Raw genomic sequence first — 15636 nt, forward strand, 5'->3', positions numbered from 1 at the left:
TCGATTCAGTGGTTTTAGGAAAAAAAAAGAAATTGGAAGAAAGGTTTATGTCCTACAGTGTTTATAAGTAGCTATGTTACTGCATTTATGCAAATAAAGTAATAAAATCGAATTAAAGGTCTTTTCTTTAAAAAGCCACTTTCACCTCTAAACTTCAGCACTTATATGTAAAGCCAATAGAATCGAGCAATAGGGAGAGGTCACATGAAGTCTGAGAGTTCAGTTTGCTTTACAAATGTGAAAGTATCACTTGAGTCCAAAAAGTGTCTAAAGACTTTAGAATACAGCTAACAATTTGAAGCCAGCATATTCGTCATCAGGGCATTCATCTGTACCTGCTTTGTTTGATTTCTTTAACTCTTGCTCCTGACTGGATCTTGTCTTATTTTTCATCATTTAGCTCATTCTTACCCAGAGATGCAGCAAGGGAATAGTCTTATTCAAGACATTCAAAACTGGGTAAATGAGCAGCCCCGGTGGCTCAGCGGTTTAGCGCCGCCTTCAGCCCAGGGCATGATCCTGGAGACCCGGGATCGAGTCCCACATCGGGCTCCCTGCATAGAGACTGCTTCTCTCTCTGCCTGTGTCTCTGCCTCTCTCTCTGTGTCTCTCATGAATAAATAAATAAATAAATACTCTTTGAAAAAAAAAAAGCTGGGTAAATATTTGCTTTGATCTCTCGTTCATCTTAGTGACTTGCTAAAGGTAATAATTGGGTGGTAAAGTTGACATTCTGTTATGCCTGACATCACGGTCCACTGGTGGGTGTTACTGGCCTCGAACAGAAATAACCACCCTCCGGTGGGTTTTCCTTGAAAATGTAACTTATTTCTCCGACAGTAAACATCACACAGAGATAAAGCTGAAAACAAAAAATTTAATAAAATCAGGACATGTTTGACCATCTTTCTCTAGAGCTTCAGAAATAGTTCAGTGTTTCATAAGCAGGATGTGGCATGGCATGGGCACATCCAAGAGATTGATGGGCATTCCACTACTCCGAGATTTCCCTTGGTGGTCGTAGTGGTAGAGTTTCACTGCTCACCAAATTGTTATTACACGATTCCTGCCTTTTCAGCCTATTTTGCGATCACTTATGTTCTTCTAGTTTTAATTCTGATTTTGTGTTTTGGTCAAAACAGAAGTAAGTTAAATGGGGTTGAAGGTACTCAGAGTCAATTGAAGTCAACTGCTGTTAAATATGTATGAAGGTTACAGAATCAGAGCCTCACTTGCCAGAATAAGAAAAAAAAAATCTTATTTTGCACATTTTCTGCCCATAGGCATTTTTAAAGAAGCTCCTCAGCGTGCCCCATGCTTCATCTTAGCTGCATTTCATTCCATTTCTAGTCACACACTTTTTGTTCCTTAAATATCATCCCATTTCCAGAGACAAGTTCAAATTATGCCTAAAAACTTTAGGTACCCTTTCTGACAAGGCAGATGTTAATTGAATTATATAAGTTCTTCAGTCTCAACCGCTTCTAAATCTTTCAGGTCTCCTGTCTATTTTGCTCTAAAATGAGGAAAGCATGGGGTTTATCCAAGCGACCTGCATTTAATTCCTTATTAGAGTCTTGTTACCCCAGAACTGGATGAATGCAGGAGTCAGAAGAGTGACTCACTGACCCACTCAGTTGAATACTTCAATTTTCTTCTAAGAAATGAGATATTAATTGTCTGTAGAAGGTGTTAAATACATACCTTTTCGCTGGAAACAGAAGGCTGGGTTTTCTCTTCATTGGCATCTATTTCTCTCTTCCATGGAAAGGCCTAACTTTAATATTAAGAAAACTCCTATAAGTGAAAAAACTATCAGGAATACCACAAAGCGTCAGCACATGAATCAAAGGATCAGACATAGGTGAAAAGGAAATAAAGCCTTGCAGAGGGGCAACATCATGGCAGTCTAGTCAGGGTTCTCAGCCTCCCAGTGTGCATGCTGCCTCATACTATAGGGTCCTGGCTTCCCCAAGAATAAAGTTAGAGTCATCACAACTTCTCTTAATCTGCCCAACCTTATCAGAATATGTAAGCAAGAAAACTTCCTTCTTTGTTCTTATTCATCTACCAAAGTTTTAGACAGCTATAGTCTATGTGTAGAAAATATTATATTTTAAAATAGTGATTTTTCTCTGCGTATGCTCCTTTCTATGGAGGTAGACATCTCCCTGTGAGAGGATTAAACATCTCTGCCACATTGATAATCATGTTATTTGCTTTGAAGCAGAAATGATTTGTGCTTCTCAGCAGAGGCTTCAAGGGCTCTACCTCACGCTCATTTCCCTCTGCCAAGAGACAAGCAATGCTGTAAAAGGGACTGTTACAAGTATCTGGGACCCAGATGAAGAAGATATACAGCTGACTTACAACAAGAATGTAATATGAGCAAGAGATAAACCTTTATTGCTGTCAGCTGCTGAAAGTCGGGAGATATTTGTTACTGCAGTATAACTGATCCTGAGCTGACTGATATGTATTATTTGGAAAAGTAAAGTCTTTTACTAAGTCCAGCAGCAGTCTAATTTAAGGTATTTGCAATGGCCTCATCCTACATACTTAGTTAAGTATTATCTCCTCTTAACCACTCATCCATATATTTATTTAATCAGTCATTCAACAAATGTATCTTATATCTGGAGTGCTTGCCATATATCTCATACACTGCTAAAAAATTTGAACTCAAGGATACAGTGTGTAACTTGAGAGAGGGTAGATGGGCATTAAACAACCATACATGGGTGCCTAGGTGGCTCCGTCGGTTAAGTGTCCGACTCTTGGTTTAGGCTCAGGTCATAATCTCAGGATCCTGAGATCAAGCCCTGTGTTGGGCTCCCTGATCAGTGGGGAGTCTGCTTGAGATCCTTTCCCTCTTCCTCTGCCCCTTCCACACTCATGCTCGCTTTCTCTCTCTCTCTCTCAAATAAATGAATCTCAAAATTAAACAGCCACACACATAAATACAAAATCACTAATTGTGCAACACATATGAAGGAAAAATAAAATAAAGCAAGAGAGTGTAAGAGGCACTGGGTTAGATGGAGCAGTCAAGGAAGTTTGTTCTGTGGATCAAAGGCTGAGACCTGAAGGTTGAGGGGAAGTCAGTATAGGCACTAATGCACTAGACAGAAAGAATGGAATATGCTGATGCTGTGCAGTTGGAAGTGATTTGACATTTAAAGAATGGAAAGAGAGAGGGAAAAAAAGAATGGAAAGAAGGATAATATTGTTGGAACATGGCAAGTGATGGGGGAGAAGAAAAGGCAAAAGTGGAAGGATAGGCAAGATGACAAAACGACCTAGTGGTTGGGGAGCCACCCACTCCAGCTTGCTCCAGACAGTCCTAGAGAATGCTGGTGCCATCATCAGTAAGACCCTCCTCCTCCTTTCTGTGTCATGGTGCCTCCACTTGGATGATAAATTATATATCCACTTTATATATTGGACATAATAAATATTTGGATTTTATGCCAAGGGCAAGAGAAAGCCTTTGAAGGAGAGTGAGTAAATTGGATGTGCTTTCTAAAAAGATAACTGGTGGCTGTATAGAAGATGACAAGAGTGAAGCAATGGAGACCAGGGTGGAGGCTGCAGACATGGATCAGGAGAGGTAGTGGTGGAGATGGAGAATAGTGAAAATACATGAGCTGTATTTCAATGGCCAACCACCACTAGATCCTCATTTTCTTTGTTGCTGACCACAAGAGCATGAGGTGGTCCTCCTCAGATGAAGAGATAAAACCGACTTTTGTTTTAGGTTGTCCATATGCCAAATCCTACTGCCTTCACTTTTGATTTATCTGCATCCTTATGAAAAAGAAACACAAGGTTTTATGTATTACATCAATATTTTATTTTCTATAGACCATTTTGACTGCTTGCATCTCCATGTTCTCCTTTTTCTCTCACTCCACTTCTTTCCTTAGCCTCAGCTTCTTCCTCCACATCAAATTCCTTTCCAAATTCCTTTCTTCCTCTCTTCTATACTTCCCTTTTCTCCTCTTAGAAAATAAGGACAAAACAGGAAACATTTTGCCTACAGAAGGTCAAGAGATATGTACCTATTATGTCAATAGTGCATTTTTAAAAAATATTTATTTATTTATTTATTTATTTATTTATTTATTTATTTATGAGAGACAAAGAGAGAGGAAGAGTCATAGGCAGAGGGAGAGCAGGGTCCCTGCAGGCAGTCTGATGTGGGACTTGATCCCAGGACCCTGGGATTATGATCTGAGCCAAAGGTAGATGCTCAACCACTGAGCCACCCAGGGGCCCTGTCAATAGTGCATTTTTAATTTAACTTAGTTTATACTTCATTAAATAATATACAGAGCTACTTCATATGAATAAATTATTTTTTAATATTTTATTTATTTATTCATGAGACACACAGAAAGAGAGGCAGAGACACAGGCAGAAGGAGAAGCAGGCTCTCTGCAGGGAGCCTGATGTGGGACTCAATCCGGGGACTCCAGGATCATGCCCTGGGCTGAAGGCAGGTGCTAAACTGATGAGCCACCCAAGAATCTCCCTGAATAAATTATTGACATAATTTCCCCCTATTTATTGCCAGCTTCTCATCACGTGATGCCAGAAAAGTTTGAAGCCTACCCAATATATATTGTCTAGAGATGAATGGGGAATCAGGGAAAGATATATCCTCTAGAATGTGAAGACAGCTTTCAGGGCTTCAGTTTTTTTCACCTGAAAGAAAATAGGCTTCAAAGGTTCAAGAAATATCTTATCTTATGACTCTCTGAGGTTATTCCAAGACATTACTCTGAAGGTTATCACAAAATACTCCAGAGATAGATGAAGGTCAAGTACCAGAACATAATGACTCTGGTCATTCAGTTTGGGTCTCAAATTTGCTCATTTTTAGGGAACTGCATATTATTAGTGAAAAAAAAAAAAGCCTATTTCTCAAAGACAAGGCAATCAAATGAGAATAAAATGTGTCTGTCCTCCAAACTGAAGAAAGGAAAAGACTGTTCTTCGGTGGTAGTTGGAAAGCATGAATGCTCACCAGAACCCATTTTATCGGTGACAACTCCATTAAACATTCTTAGGAATGTCAGCTTATCAGGGACAACCGCAGTAACAGAAAGTCAACCAATCAGCAAGAGTCTCACTCTGGTAGCCTTGCTTCCACATAGAAGCAACCAATCCCTAGGCACTCCCACTTTCCCCAAAAGATCAGAAATTCACTTTGACCACAGACTGTTCCTTCTAAGTACAGCTCTCTCTTAGGTAGCAATCAATATATTCGGATGCTGATTCATAACTTTTTCCTTCAAGATACAGATTTCCTTCAATACCTGTGTTTGGAATTTCTTTAAAATTTTATGTAACTTTATTCTCCTCAAACAGAGGCACTTGGTTAAGTATGGAACTGAGTGTGATTTCAAAGTTTAACTAATGTTTGTAACTATAAAGACCCACATTTAAAAATCTTCAATCAAAGCAAGTGTTTAAAGTTTTGACCCAGAAAATACAGAAACACCATAATTGAGAGGGCAGGCTTCTAGGAGTTTTTGGAAATGTGGGACAGCAATGTGGATTAGCTTTGAGCAATTTGTTATTTTTGCAAAGAATGTTCTGGTGGTCTGTTTCTATAGGGCAGGAAACACATGGTGCCTGGGAACTGGGAAGGAAAGAATCCACGCAAGATGGGGTGTGGATTTTTGGAAGACTCATAAGTATTCCAAAGTTCCCAGCTGAGTCTTCAGACATATGAGTATTTTTACGCTGTTTTAATTTTCAATAATTATTTCCTCTTGTTTCTCCTTCATTCTGCAGTAGCATCCTTTCTGGAAATGTCAGCCAGAGGGAAAGGCTGACATTCAGTGAGTCTCCCGGAGGACCAATCCCACCCCCCTCAGGAGGTGGGAATAGGAAGTGAAAATTCATGGGGAATGTTAAAGTAATAGGAATTTAAACAACTATGAAATGACTTCTACCTTTCAAGTTAAATATAATATTCCCTGTAAGCAAATGTGTTAGGAAATGGTCACTCTCATGTTCTTCTGATGCAAATATAAAATAATTAGTTTTCTAGAGGACAGTTTTGTAATATTTATCAAAAAGATTTAAAACGTGCATAGCATCTGAGCCCATGAGATCCCCTATGGGGCTGTATCCTAAGGAAATGATAATAGATATGCATAAAGTATACATAGAAGGATGTTTTTAAAAAGAGTAAGAGCTTAAGAAGAACAGCTTCATGGGACTAACAATACTCATATCTGTATTGCAGAATTAATAGGATTTTCATATCTTTTAAAAATTTCGTGCTTGTGGGAGGGAAGAAATACACTTCAGGAAAAAATAAAAAAACAAGAAATTCAAGGAGAGTTTATGTCCCTCTCGGGTAACATTTTCCTTTTGGTGACAATAGCCTTCTCTATGCCACCGATGCCAGGGGAGTAACCTCAACATTGGGAATTTGATGTCAAATAGGAGGTGAAGGGATTGCCGTGGGAGCAGATGGCAAGGGAGCCAGAAGTTTTGTGGCCTCACTATGCCGTTCGTATCTGTGCTCAGGACTAGTAGAGGATGCCTCTGTAGAAAATACCCTCTGTAGGAGGAAGTCCACGGGAACCCAAAATAAAAGAGCTAGCTAGGGGTGCACATTACATTCATCCAAGGTCCGGGGCCCACTTTCCATTTGGCTCGCTGCCTGCTTTCCTTCAGGCTTCTTCTGAGGTCTTCCAGCCCAGGGTACCTTGCAGGGTCCCACTTTCACGGTTGGGTTAACTCTCTTTCCAGTTGGGTATTTTTCTTTGCTTCCATTTCCTTGGTTCTATCTTGCTTCTGAAGAGTCATTAAGCAACATGTGCAAACCATATTTAGGGGCTGTGCAGCTGCAGAGGCCCATGGATATTTAGTGGCGAACAAATCTCCACATTTTTAAAGCTCAGCTGTTTGAAACAGGCTGAATGCAAAAATCATTGGTGAGTTACAATGTGTTAAATGACTCTAATTAAATGCCTCTATATTATGACACAGTTCATATTTCATTGCAAAAAATTAAAGCTGGAATACCTAGAGTGGTGAGCCCTATATTCTTTACCCCCTTATGGCACTGAGGAGGAATGGCAACAAAGTGACATTGAAAGATAATTGTGTTACAGGAAGAGGTTTATTATTCGGATTCTTTTAGCCTCTTTATAACCTTTTGCAAATGATTTTTGTACAATGTTGTACTTTGTCTCCATGCTTTTCATCTGTTTGATAGAAGAATGGAGAACAAATTACATTTAAACAAAATTTCCAGCAGATGACAGTGTCTAGATAACTGGTCTGTTGTTGTTTTTCTAATTTGGGTGTTTTACATAAAGCAGTTGTGAAAACAAGACATGAAATTCTAAACTCTCATTGAGTTCAGCATAAAATTGGTGGCTTGGGTGAAGAGCTTCCTGGTCAGTTACTAAAGACACTTTAACTTTCTTACTTAAATAAAAATTTCTGGAATTTCCTAGGATCTCTTATTAGTATTTCCCTATTTTATACCTAGAAACTTGTATTTGGTACAATTTTCTTTCTCTCATGTGTAACTCTGAGTTTGGCTCTGTCCCTATTAAAAATGTCAGTCCATTAAGAATGTCCATTCTTAATAGTTTCCACAAATGGTTGAAATTTGCAACTTATTCTTAAATACAAATCACTAATTTGCTTTTCAGTGTAACCAAGTGATAATATTCCATGAAACCGTATATCATGAGACTGACTTGACAAAGTTGTTTTTTTTTTTTTTGACAAAATTTTTAGTGCAGTAAATTATTTAGATTGTCCGTAGTCATTCTGCTTAAGTAAGAACCGTAGTGTTCAACTACGGTGGATGATAATGTTCTAGATTCCAGTCCTGCTGTTGCCTTTGGGATTCCAAGCTAATCTTCCTGTATTTGTGTCCTCAAAGAGAAAGTATAGCTCATAAAGCCAAACTTGTCATCAAGGATATAGAAAGAATAAACATAATTATTGTAAAATGTTTTACAAATGGAGAGTGATGTTGCTTGCTACATCCTGAACTTGATACTCTACTTTAATTTCAGATTGGAAACCAAAAGTTTTGCCTCAGCTGAGAGAGCCGGCCCAAATCTCACTTACAGCAGTGGCTCTCCACTTAGATTTCCCTGGGACACTTTGAAAATATACAGGTGCCCAGGCCTCACACTCAATCAGGGTGTCCAGGGGGCAGGGGGCTCACGTCATCTCTGTGTGATTCTTTATTTCCTTTCAAGGGGACTGAAGAGTCATTGCCCAATCACTATCTTCCCAGAAGAGTGTTATTGTTTTATATGTGTTCTTTCATTTAGTCTTTAGAACACTGTTATTATTCTTATTTTTACAGATAAGAAATAAAGATTTAGGATTCAGATGCTTCAATTTGCCAAGGTCACAGTTTCCAAACACCCAGCCAGAATGTAACCCAGCCCTCTGTGGCCCCAGATTCCAGATCTGTTCATCTGCTCATCTGCTCTATAAGCAAGAGTTGATAAGCCTGGCAGAGGGAACGACCCTGGCAAAGAATTGGGGAAAAGCAGCAGTGGCTTCCTACCACACCAGTTCCATCTGTTTTCACTTGGGTTTCAAGCTCCTGGTGGAGAGTTTTCCAGGAAAGGCAACCTCTTGATTGACTGTTGGTGAGTCAGATTCCCACCATTGCTTATCTTTGTTACCTTCTGCAGTTCTGTATGGACAAACCAAAGATTCAGAACAGATGCCATTTGAACACAAGGTTCTGTTTAAGCAAGATATTTCCATGCATGGCCAATAGTAACAATGATTTGCAGATCTGGTTTCAAAAGATTCTACTAAAATGAAAATCCCATAGAACAGATGGAATCCTAAGTCTCTGTCCATAATGTAGTAAATATTTATGACAAAAACTTTGTTCTGTGGCTCACATTTGGGCTGTGATGGCACTTGTAGGCAATGAGGGATTTTTTTCTAAAGGCATTTATTTACGATTGAAAAAGACATGCCTATGACTTTTGGTTTAATCACAAGTCTTCCTTTAAAAAAATTTTTTTTCATTTATTTATCCATGAGAGACACAGCAAGAGAGAGGCAGAGATACAGGCAGAGGGAGAAGCAGGCTCCATGCAGGGAGCCCGACGTGGGACTCTATCCTGGGTCTCCAGGATCATGCCCTGGGCTGAAGGCAGCGCTAAACTGCTGAGCCACCCAGGCTGCCCACAAGTCTTCCCAAAGAAAAGATGAATTTTCAGTAGGGACTCAACATTTATAGGGCAATAGATAAGAATGGGTGAAAGATAAATCTTTGCTAATAAGAAGGAACACTGAGGAGGGAAAGCCTCAACTAGAGTAAAAAGTCACACAATGGAAAGACATGACCTTTGTAATTAGAAAAATCCGTGTTCAAATCCTGACTTTGCCTTATATAAAGATTTATTAAATGACTTCGAATCCTGTGCCAGATACTGAGTTAGGCATTAGGCATACAGAGATAAGTAAGCAATCATTCCTGGGAGCACACAATCTAGAATATATACAAATTTTAAAACATTTAAATTGATGAAGGCTAAGCACAAAGACAATGTCCTTCACTGGGTACTACAGAGGAGCAGAGACGGGACATCTAAAATCAGAAGAAGGAGACAGACTGAGATGCCTAGCTTCCTGATGACTTTGGGTGAGTTACTTAATCTCTGTAAGCATCAGTTTGCTCAAGCTGATAATCCTTACCTTGCTGGATTTTTGTGAGACTTGAATAAGCTAAATAGGATCTATCATGGTACCCGGCAAATAGTAGAGTTTTCTGTGAATAGTTAGATGTTAATAATATGACTGTGGGGACAAAGATGACATTGGGTCAAAGGACAAGGAACTCTGGTGATGTTTGGAAAAGCCGACTGCTTTGCCACTCAGACGTAAGCTAGGCATCCACGTCTCTCCTCTGTGCTCTGAAAGTGCTACGCAGTAAGTGTTGAGTCCATGAAATTGTGAGTTTCCTGAGGAAAGGAACACCTCTTCTCATGAACCCCTGTGTCTCCAGGACTTAGCCTTGATCCTAGCATGTGCTAGTTTCTCCAACTAGTATGTGGTGATTTCTCCAACATGTTCATGGAGGGAAGGGCATGGAAGATAAAGAAAAGCTGGAAAGAAGCAGATTAAAGGAAAAAGGGAGATGTCAGGCAAAATCATTTTTCAAGGATGACACTGCTGTCCCCCCATTTGTGTTTCACAGCAACACCTTCCATGACCAACTCATCATCCCATTACATGTCATTCTCTAACCTGAGATCATGCACAATCTCAATCCTGATTTCCTTTACCTTCCCTTTTCCCTCCTTCCTAGAAGGTTGACATTCTAGCTGTGTCACTTACTGAGCTGTATGCCCTTATGTAAGTTTTTAGTCTCTTTGAATCAAGTGAAGATAAATCCAGTTAAACATGGCAGATTGAAATATGCATTAAGTCCACTTCTTCCTATATTCTGTTATAATTACAGTGAATATTTTTTAAATGAAGAGGTGATAAACTGAAAAGAAGAAAGGTGACAGCACAGAATAATGGTTAAAAGTTTTTGAAAGTTGGAAATCTCATGGAACAAAGATAATTGGCTGAAAACTCGACCTGCAGAGGGGAAATCAATAATGAGCAGCTGACTCATTATACTGACTTGCAGAAATACTCAGAAATCATAGGTATCTCTGAAGGCAAAGGTGTGGGTAAGCCTTAAAAGGAGAGAGAGAAACAGAGAAACAGAGACATAGAAACATGGAGACAGAGTCAAATCTCCAGATTTCCTCCTTGGTCTGTCCAGCCAGGTTACTATCCCTTCCACGTCCTTGACTGAAAAATGAATGTTTCCTCTCTGAAGAGCTTGAACCAGAGGTGTTCTGAAATTGGAATACCAGGCAGAGTTAAGTGGGATATAGCATCATGTCAAAACTAGGAAAAATAAGTGAAAGTCTACATATTGGGCGGTGACATTCTCCTACACCTTTTTCTCCCCCTAACTACTACCAGAGTCCTGGGGGCCAAGCCTGTGCCCATAAGGAAAGGGATTGCAGGACTCCACTCAGGGAGCAAAAAACACCCATGGACACAGATTCAGGAGTCCTCTAACAAAATGACAAGAGTCCCTACAGCAAATTCTTCTGGATGATAATTCCCATTTGCACAAAAGAGCCTCCAACCAGCATTTCAGTGCCTCACTTCTAAATAAATACAGGCATTCAAGAATCCCAAGACACTCAAAGACATCTACTGTGAAGGAGAAAAACAAAAATGGGGGAAAAAAGAAACTTAGAAGAAATAGATAATATAGCAATCAAAAGAACAAATTCAATGAAATTATTCCTATGCCCAGGGCTGGTAGAAGGAAGGATCAATGCCTTCAAAATTCTAAGCTAGGGTTATATCCCATCGAGAATGTTAGATCAATCAAATATAGGAGTAGGATGAAAATATTTTCAGACATTTAAAGCCTCCAAATTTACCTCCCAAAATTTTTTCCTAGTTGGCCCCTGGCTGTCTTTCCACAATAGCGACATGAGGCAGAGGGTAGGGAAGCAAAGGGAAATGAAGATGAAAATCATGACTTTTAACAGAGGAGAAAAGGTCAAGGAGGGTGGTAAGAGAAGTCCTAGGATGGCAGGTGTGCATCCTGTCTGGTAGGGATGTCCAATCCCAATTATAGCAGAATAGATGGCTGTACCAGGAATATCTTCAAATTAAACAAAAAGTAAACCTATATTGTCCAGTGCATTGTAATATATTGAGAAGACATTTACTATTGTGTTGGAGAAGAATTAATATGAGGTCCATAGAAAAATTTAAAAATCATGATATTACTGACCCTAGAAGTGAAAAAAAATTGTAAAAGAAGTAAAATTATGCTATGTAGCTCAGCTATGTATAATAACATATGCATACAAGTGATATAAACATTGCACATTTACTTAACTAAAAACTGTAACACAACCACCAGGAGAAAAGGGGTGAAGTAAAGTGTGCATGGGATGGCAGAGGGAGGCAGAGAGAGCTAAACTCATACCATTCATAGTTTAAAATATACATATATATTAGAAATATAATTAGAGATAAAACTGAAAAGTCAATAAACTGTAATATTAGCAAAATATTTAGCAAGATGGAGAAAAATGCCAGAAGAAACAGCTAAAATGCTTGATAAAGATTGATTCACTTGAACAGAAGTTGCAGAAAAGAAGGAACAAGTCTTTATATGTATTAAGTAAATATAAAATATGTAATGTGCAAAGTTCCTAGCAATTGTACCATACACAACAGGGACTCAAAAGTGATTTTACAAAGAATCCGATTAAATGAGCGGAGGACCTGAATAGATATTTCTCCAAAGAAGACATACAGATACATGAAAAGATGCTCGCTTCACAACCACCAGAGAAATGCAAATCAAAACCACAAGGAGATATCACCTTATACTTGTCAGAATAGCTAAAATCTGAAAGACAAGAAATAGCAAGTATTGGCAAGGATGTGGAGAAAAAAGGAATCCTTGGCTACTAATTATGGGAATGTAGATTGGTGCAGCCACTGTGGAAGGCAGTATGGAAGTTCCTCAAAAAACTGCAAATAGAAATACCATATGGTCCAGTAATTCCACTATTGAGTATTTATCCAAAGAAAATAAAAGCACCATTTTGAAAAGATATTTACACCCCTATGTTTCTTTGCAGCATTATTTTCAATAATCAAGATATGGAAGGAACCCAAGTGTTCAAAAATAGATGAACTGATAAAGAATATGTGGCATATTTTCTCTATAACGGAATATTACTAAGCCATAAAAAAGATGAGATCTTATCATTTGTGACAGTATGGATGGGTCTAGAGGGTACAATGCTAAGTGAAATAAGACAGAGAAAGACAAATCCGTATGATTTTATTTACATGAGGACTCTAAAAAGCAAACTAAACCAACTAACAAAGAACAGAACGAAACCTATAAATACAGAGAAAAAACTGATGGTTACCAGAGGGGTAGGGGGTGAGGGGCTGGGCAAAATGGATGATGGGAAGTGGGAGATAGAGAATTCCAGTCATGGAATGACTAAATCATGGAAATGAAAGGCACAGCTTAGAGAATGTATAGTCAAGTGTACTATGATAGTGATGCATGTTAACAGATGGTACCACACTTGTGGGGAGCATAGCATAAAGTACGGAGAAGCTGAATCACTATGTTGTACACCTGAAACTAATGTAACATTATGTGTCAACCATATTCAAATAAAAAAAATCCAAAAAAAAAAAAAAAAAAAAAGAAAAGAAAATAGAAAAAGACAAGTGGTTCTGACTGCTGATGTTATTGCTCCAAGCAGCCCCAACTGTTCTGTGTGAGGCTTGCTCACAGAAACCCCAGGGTGAAGTCCGTGTGGACTGTGCCAGCAGCTGTCCACATCCTCTCTGGAAGTACTCGGAGAGGCTGGGAGGGAAGGAAGGCGGACATCTGGTTGGAAAAAGAAGCACCATCATTTATAGATTTTTCTTTGGTGCTTAAAATATTACAGTGTAGCTACATATGTATTTATAATATAAGACGTAAAGAATAAATACATCCCCTTCTATCTGGTGCCCAGTGAGTTTATCAGCTCTAAGTGTAGGGTAGGGGGAGGGACGCCTGGGTGGCTCACTGGCTGAGCAGCTGCCGTGGGCTCAGGTCATGGTCCCAGAGCCCTGGGATCAAATCCCACATCAGCCTTCCCTCAGGGAGCCCACTTTTCCCTCTGCCCGTGTCTCTTCCTCTCTCTTTGTGTCCCTCATGAATAAAGTCTATAAAAAATGAATTTTAAAAAAATGTCTGTGGGGGGGGTGGTGGGGTGCTGGCAGGACAAAGGGGGCACATTTCTGGAGTGCTGCTGGCTTCCCTCAGCTTAGAGGCCTTTGTTGTAGTTGGCGGGGAAGGCCCAACCGGAAACCACTGTGATGAGGGAGTCTTGGCCAACTGGATGCAGATTCGTACATATTTGCTTCTGTCCTAAAGATACAAGAGCCTGAAGCTGAACATTTGGGAAGAACGAGGTTGTCTCCATCATCTGTCATGCTTCTCAGAGGAGCTGATCAGAGACTGTGAGCCCCCTTGTCATTCTCTATCCTCCATAAGCTAAAAGACAGTCATCTCAGTGGTACTGCTCTCATCACCATTGTTTTTTCCACGGATGACATCTGTTCCATACTCTGTTAAGTCCCATACAAGCCTAGAGTTTTCTCTGGAAAGAAAACAATGTCTACAGGCACGAGACAAGAAACCAAAATTGTGTTAAATGGACTACAAGACGGTCCAGAGTGTTCTCAGGCCAACGCACCCAGGCAAGCCCCCACCCCCACCCCACAGGCCTCCACTGTCATCCTATCTCTGCTCTTGGAAAGAAAAGTCGGTGTCTCTGGGTCTTCATCAGGGGGGCGAGGGTGGATCCTGTCCCCCTTTCCTCACCCGCTGCCTCCATGTCCTCTACTTCTCTCTTTCCAGAGGGACAATGTCCAGGAGAAGCTGTGAAGGCCCAGATGACAGTCTGGTCGCCTACCCCAGGCCAGCTCTGGGGCTCTCTGAGCCTTAGATTTCTTTATTTACAGGCACATGACACTGATGGGCCTTGGCCACCGTTGATGCTGCGAGGCCCGGAGGCCGTGAGGGGGTCCGCGGTTGGCGGCAGCGCCCGGCCCAGAGGAGCAGCTCTTCTCCAGAAGAGAAGCCCGCAGGCCCGCCACCAAGTCTGCTGAATCCTCTGAGGAGCTGGGGACGTGGGGGAGGACCAGCACCCTCGCGGAGAGACCGGATTAAAGAACAACAGTGATGATAGGAAGTTCCACAAGGTAAAAGAGATTTTTTAAAAACCTGGTGACTTGTTCTATGAAAACCCGGAGGAGACAAGATGAATTTTTCACGGCTATATACAGATAGCTCTGTCCCTGGCACTGCTGTCAAGGGCTCCCTGCACACCTGCACTCACTCACACGCTCACACATGTTCTCTCTCTTACATACATGCACACTCACACTGTCACATGCACACTTGCTTGCTAGTAATCTTTGTGTCACACACACACGCACACACACTCTGTCTTAGTTGGAGCTCTATCTAAGCTGGACTCATTAAGTTGCTGGCTCTGGCAAGGTCACAGTCATTGTTCATTATTCATAAAGTGTCATAAATGTCTACACTGCCTTACAATGGATGAAGCTCTGCTGAATGACAACAATAACAAGATAAAAAGACTATATTCTTGCCCTGAGGAGCATACAGTTCGAAACCTGACACACAAAAGGTGAGGACTGAGACCTCTGCTAGCTTCTAGAAATAGACCGTGGAGAAACTGAAGACTTGGAGCAGCGGAGGCACGTTTATGCTAGAGGTTTCCAGGAGGTTTTTGAGGTTTTGTAAGTCTGGCTTAAGCTGCGTACGGCTGTGGATGCCTGTTAAGAAACAAAAAACCTTAGAGGAAATAAGGGTCATCTGGGGCTAAATGCACCCTGGAATCTAGACATTTTTATTCAATCCCAGAATTCGTGGCATCTGACACCCAGGCTTCTGTCTCCTTTGGGGGCTGGAAGTGAGTGAGGACAGAGCACCTAACAGGGGCTGGGTGCATTCACAACACTGCACCATCTCCTCTACGC

This window comes from Canis aureus, chromosome 6, assembly GCF_053574225.1.
Source record: "Canis aureus isolate CA01 chromosome 6, VMU_Caureus_v.1.0, whole genome shotgun sequence".
Lineage (NCBI taxonomy): Eukaryota > Metazoa > Chordata > Mammalia > Carnivora > Canidae > Canis > Canis aureus.